The following is a 5909-nucleotide window of genomic DNA, read 5'->3' as shown; positions in this document are numbered from 1 at the left end:
TTCTGTTAAACTGATCCAGGTTATCTAATTGTTCATTTCCATTTCCAGGGTTTCTACTGGGGCTGAGCAATAAATATATATTGCTGTTTGAAACACCTGTGGCTCCTGTCTTAGTTTCCCAGTACTGTTGCAACAGAAATACTGTAAGTGGATGACTTTAAAGAACAGACATTTTACATTCAGAGGCTAAAATTCTGAATTCAGGGCACTGACTCTAGGGGAAGTCTCACCCTTCGTTGGCTCTGGGGGAAGATCCTTGTCTAAGCTTCTGTAGTCCCCACGTTCCCTGGTTCCTTGGCAATCTTCACGTGGCATCTATCTCTGCCTCATGTGTGGTTGCTTGTCTCCATGTCTATGCTGTTCCTAACAACTTGCAAGTGATTAGATTTAGGACACGCCCTACACTGATATGGCTTTATTTACATAACTGAGAAAATCTGTTTCCAAATAGGATATCATCCACAGGTATAGGGATCAGAACTCCAACACACATTTTGGGGGAGCATAATTCAATCCATAACAGTCCCTGGTGGGGGTAGATGAGGACAAAGAGAATGTAAAGGAAGATAGGGGAAGGGTGTGCTGGGAGTATTAGAGTAGGGAGGTGAGGAAAACAAAGGGGGGAGGTTTCTAACCTCAATTCCCAGCCCCTCCCTTGTCCATTCTTTCTTTCCAATACAGTCTGGTAAAGCCTGACCCTATTGCCCTAGCCTCATTTATGTTTTCCAAGGCTTACTTTCCCATACCTGGTGAAACTCAGTGACAAAATACAGAGAGACATCTGTCCTGAGCATTGACCTTCTCTGAGGTGTGCCATTACATGAGGACAAAGTGGAAAGGAGGATGGTGCCACATCTCGAGCTTTAAAAGAGAACACCGTAATATTTCTGAATCAGGTGAAATCAATTCCCTAACACAGATATTGCCATTTTACTCTGGTATGAGTGATATTTCATTAAAATTTTTAATTTGGACTTTAAATTTTCACTTCCCTGATTTCTAGAGAAGTGAACATGTTCTCACAGTTGCTGACCACCTTGTCTTCTTTTCTGAGTCAAGTCTTGGCATCTTTTGCCTGTTTCTACTGAGAGTTTTATCTTATTCCTGGGTAGTTGTTGTTGTTGTTAGGAGCCATTGAGTCAGTTTCAACTCACAGAAATCCTATGTACCACAGAACAAAAACACTGCCCAGTTCTGCGCCATGCCAATAATCAATGTTACGCTTTAGCCCATTGTTCAGTCACTGTGTCAATCCATCTTGTTGAGGAGCTTCCTCTTTTTCCTTGACCTTATACTTTACCAAGCATGATGTCCTTCTCCAGGGTCTGATCTCTCCTGACAAAGTATGTAAGGTATAGTCTCGCCATCCTTGCTTGTAAGGAGTATTCTGGTTGTACTTTTTTTTTTGAATTGTGCTTCAAGTGAAAGATTACAAATCAAGTCAGTCTCTCATACAAAAAGTTATACATATCTTGCTATGTATTTCTAGCTGCTCTACCCCTAAAGAGACCGCACATTCCTCCTCACCACCCTGTATTCCATGTGTCCATTCAACCAGCTCCTGTTCCCCTCTGCCTTCTCATCTTGCCACCAGCAAAGAGTCACCCACATAGTCTCATGTGCCTACTTGGGCCACAAATTCACTCCTCACCAGCATTGTTGTCTATCTTATTTTCCAGGCCAATCCCTGTCTGAAGAGTTGGCTTCAGGGATGGTTCCAGTCTTGGGCTAGCAAAGGGTCTGGGGACCATTACCTCCAGGGTCCCTCTAGTCTCCGTCAGATCATTAAGTCTGGTCTTTTTTATCAGAATTTGAGATCTGCATCCCACTGTTCTCCTGCTCCATCAGGGATTCTCTGTTTTGTTTCCTGTCGGGGCAGTTATTGGTGGTAGCCAGGCACCATCTAGTCTGGTCTTAGGCTGATGTAGCCTCTGGTTTGTGTGGCCCTTTCTGTCTCTTAGGCTCATCTTTACCATATGTTTTTGATGGTTTTCATGCTCCTTTGCTCCAGGTGCCTTGAGACCAATTGACGCGTCTTAGATGGTCGCTTGCTAGCGTTTAAAACCCCAAATGCCTCTCCTGGTTGTAATTCTTCCAAGACAGATTCGTTTGTTCTTTTGGCAGTCCATGGTATATTCAATATTCTTAGCCAACACCACAATTCCAAGGCGTCACTTCTTCTGTCTTCTTTATTCATTGCCCAGCTTTCGCATGCTTATGATGTGATTGAAAACACCATGGCTTGGGTCAGGCACACCTTAGTCTTCAAGGTGACATCTTTGCTCTTCAACACTTTAAAGAGGTCTTTTGCTGCAGATTTGCACAATACAATGTGTGTTTTGATTTCTTGACTGCTGCTTCCATGGCTGTTGATTATGGATCCAAGTAAAATGAAATCCTTGACAACTTCAATCTTTTCTCCACTTATGATGATGTTGCTTATTGGTCCAGTTGTGAGGATTTTTGTTTTCTTTATGTTAATGTGTAATCCATACTGAAGGCTATGGTCTTTGATCTTCATCAGTAAGTGCTTCAAGTCCTCTTCACTTTCAGCAAGTAAGGTTGTATCATCTGCATAATGCAGGTTGTTAATGAGTCTTCCACCAATCCTGATGCCCCGTTCTTCTTCATATAGTCCAGCTTCTTGAATTATTTTCTCAGCATACAAATTGAATAGATATGGTGAAAGGATACAATCCTGATGCACATTTTTTCTGACTTTAAACCACACAGTATCCCCTTGTTCTGTCCAAACACTGCCTCTTGATCTATGTACGAGTTCCTCATGAGCACGATTATGGACTTCCCATTCCACACAATGTTATCAATAAATTGTTGTGACCCACACAGTTGAATGCCTTTGCATAGTCAATAAAACACAGATAAATATCTTTCTGATTTCATTTTTAATTCATCTAAGTAAGGATTAATATCCAGAATATATAAAGAACTACTATAGAGCAATAGTTACTTTTTTTTTTTTTAATTACTCTATAATAGTTCTTTATATATTCTGGATATTAACCCTTACTTGGTCAGATGGACTAAAAAATATCTTCATTAATATATTGCTTGATTTTTAACTTTGTTTATGATATCTGTCATTAAAAAGTTTTTTCCTCTTTTTTTTATTCTTCTTTAAGTGAAAGTTTACAATTCAAGTCAGTTTCTCATACAAAAACTTATACACACACTGTTATGTGACCCTAGTTGCTCTCTTTATAATGTGACAGCACACTCTTCCTCTCCACCCTGAATTTCCCATTCAACAAGCTCCTGTCTCCCTCCAGACAGGTGCTGCCCACATAGTCTCATGTGTCTACTTGAGCTAGGTAGCACACTCTTCACCAGTATCATTTTATGTCTTATAGTCCCATCTAATCTTTGTCTGAAGAGCTGGCTTCTGGAAAGGTTTTAGTTTTGGGCTAACAGAGAATCTGGGGGCCATGTACTCTGGGGTACCTCCAGTCTCACTCAGACCATTAAGTCTGGTCTTTTTACTAGAATTTGTGTTTTGCTTCCCACTGTTCTCCTGTTCCATCAGGGATTCTCTGTTGTGTTCCCTATCAGGGCAGTCATTGATGGTAGCCTGGTGCCATCTAGTTCTTCCAGTCTCAGGCTGATGGAGTCTCTGTTTTATGTGGCCCTTTCTGTCTCTTTTGCTCTTATTTTCCTTGTATTTTTGGTGTTCTTCATTCTCCTTTGCTCCAGGTGGGTTGAGACCAATTGATGCATCTTAGATGGCCACTAGCTAGCTTTTAAGATCCCAGATGCCACTTGCCAAAGTGGGAGGCAGAAAGCTTTCTCAATACACTTTGCTATGCCAACTGACCTAAGATGTCCCCTGAAACCATGGTCCCCAGACCCCCGCCCCTGCTGCTCTCTCCCTCGAAGTATTTGGTTGTATTCAGGAACCTTCTTAGCTTTTGATTTAGTCCAGTTGTGCTGACTTCCCCGTATTCTGTGTTGATCTTCCCTCCACCTAAATAAATTCTTGTCTACTGTCTAATTAGTGAATAGCCCTCTCCCTCCCTCCCCAACCTCGTAACCATCAAAGAATGTTTTCTTCTGTGTTTAAACTTTTTCTTGAGTTCTTACAATAGTGGTCTCATATAATACTTTTCCTTTTGCAACTGACTAATTTCACTCAGCATGATGCCTTCCAGATTCATCCACGTTATGAGATGTTTCATGGATTCATCTTTGTTCTTTATCATTGGGTAGTATTCCATTGTGTGAATATACCATAATTTGATTATCCATTCATCCCTTGATGGGCATCTTGGTTGTTTCCCTCTTTTTGCTATTGTAAACAGTGCTGCAATGAACACAGATGTGTTTATATCTATTAGTGTGAGGGATCATATTTCTCTAGGATATATATTCCAAGGAGTGGGATTGCTGGATTATATGGTACTTCTATTTCTAGCTTTTTAAGGAAACGCCAAATCAATTTCCAAAATGGTTGTACCATTTTACATTCCCACCAGCAGTGTATAAGTGTTCCTGTCTCTCCATAGCCTCTCCAACATTTATTATTTTGTGTTTTTTTTGATTAATGCCAGCCTTGTTGGGGTGAGATGGTATCTCACTGTAGTTTGAATATGCATTTCTCTAATGGCTAATGATTGTGAACATTTCCTCATGTTTCTGTTAGCCACCTGAATGTCATCTTTGATGAAGTGCCTGTTCATATCCTTTGCCCATTTTTTAATTGGGTTATTTGTCTATTTGTTGTTGAGGTTTAACAGTGGGTTTTGTCGATTTTAGAGGTTAGAAGCTGATCAGATTTTTCATAGCCAAGAATTTTTTCTCAGTCTGTAATTTGTCCTTTTACTCTTTTGGTGAAGTCTTTGGATGAGCATAAGTGTTTGATTTTTAGGAGCTCCCAGTTATCTAATTTCTCTTTTGGTGTTTGTGCCTTGTTGGTAATATTTTCGTGTACTGTTTATGCCATGTATTAGCACTCCTAGCCTTGTCCCTATTTTTTCTTCCATGAGCTTATCATTTTAGATTTTATATTTAGATCTTTGATCCATTTTGAGTTAGTTTTTGTGCATGGTGTGAGGTATGGGTCTTGTTTCATTTTTTTGCAGATGGATATCCAGTTATGTCAGCACCATTTGTTAAAAAGACTGTCATTTCCCCTATTCTGTTCCATTGGTCTATGTACCTGTTGTACCAGTACCAGGCTGTTTTGACTACCATGGCGGTATAATAGGTTCTAAAATCAGGTAGTGTGAGGCCTCCCATTTTCTTCTTCTTCAGTAATGCTTTACTTACCCAGGGCTCTTCCTTTTCCATATGAAGTTGGTGATTTGTTCTCCATGTCATTAAAAAATGCCATTGGAATGGATCGGAATTGTGTTATATCTATAGATCGCTTTGGGTGAAACGGACATTTTCACAATGTCAAGTCTTCCTATCCATGAGCAAGGTATGTTTTTCCACTTATGTACGTCTCTTTTGGTTTCTTGCAGTAGTGTCTTGTAGTTTTCTTTGTATAGGTGTTTTACTTCTCTGGTTGGGTTAATTCCTAAGTATTTTATCTTCCTGGGGGCTGTTGTAAATGGTATTGATTTGGTGATTTCCTTTTCAAAGTTCTTTTTGTTGGTGTAGAGGAATCCAACTGATTATTGTATGTTTATCTTGTATCCTGATACTTTGTTGAAATCCGTTAGTTCCAGTAGTTTTCTTGGGGATTCTTTAGGATTTTCTGTGTATAACATCATATCATCTGCAAATATGGATACTTTTACTTCTTCCTTACCAATTTGGATGTGCTTTATTTCTTCCTCTAGACTAATTTTCTGGCTAGGGACTCCAGCAAAATGTTGAATAAGAGTGGTGATAAAGGGCATCCTTGTCTTGTTCCCATTCTCAAGTGGAAGATTTTCATACTCTGTCCA

This window comes from Loxodonta africana, chromosome 9, assembly GCF_030014295.1.
Source record: "Loxodonta africana isolate mLoxAfr1 chromosome 9, mLoxAfr1.hap2, whole genome shotgun sequence".
Taxonomy (NCBI): domain Eukaryota; kingdom Metazoa; phylum Chordata; class Mammalia; order Proboscidea; family Elephantidae; genus Loxodonta; species Loxodonta africana.
Note: the sequence above shows the minus strand (reverse complement) of the source record.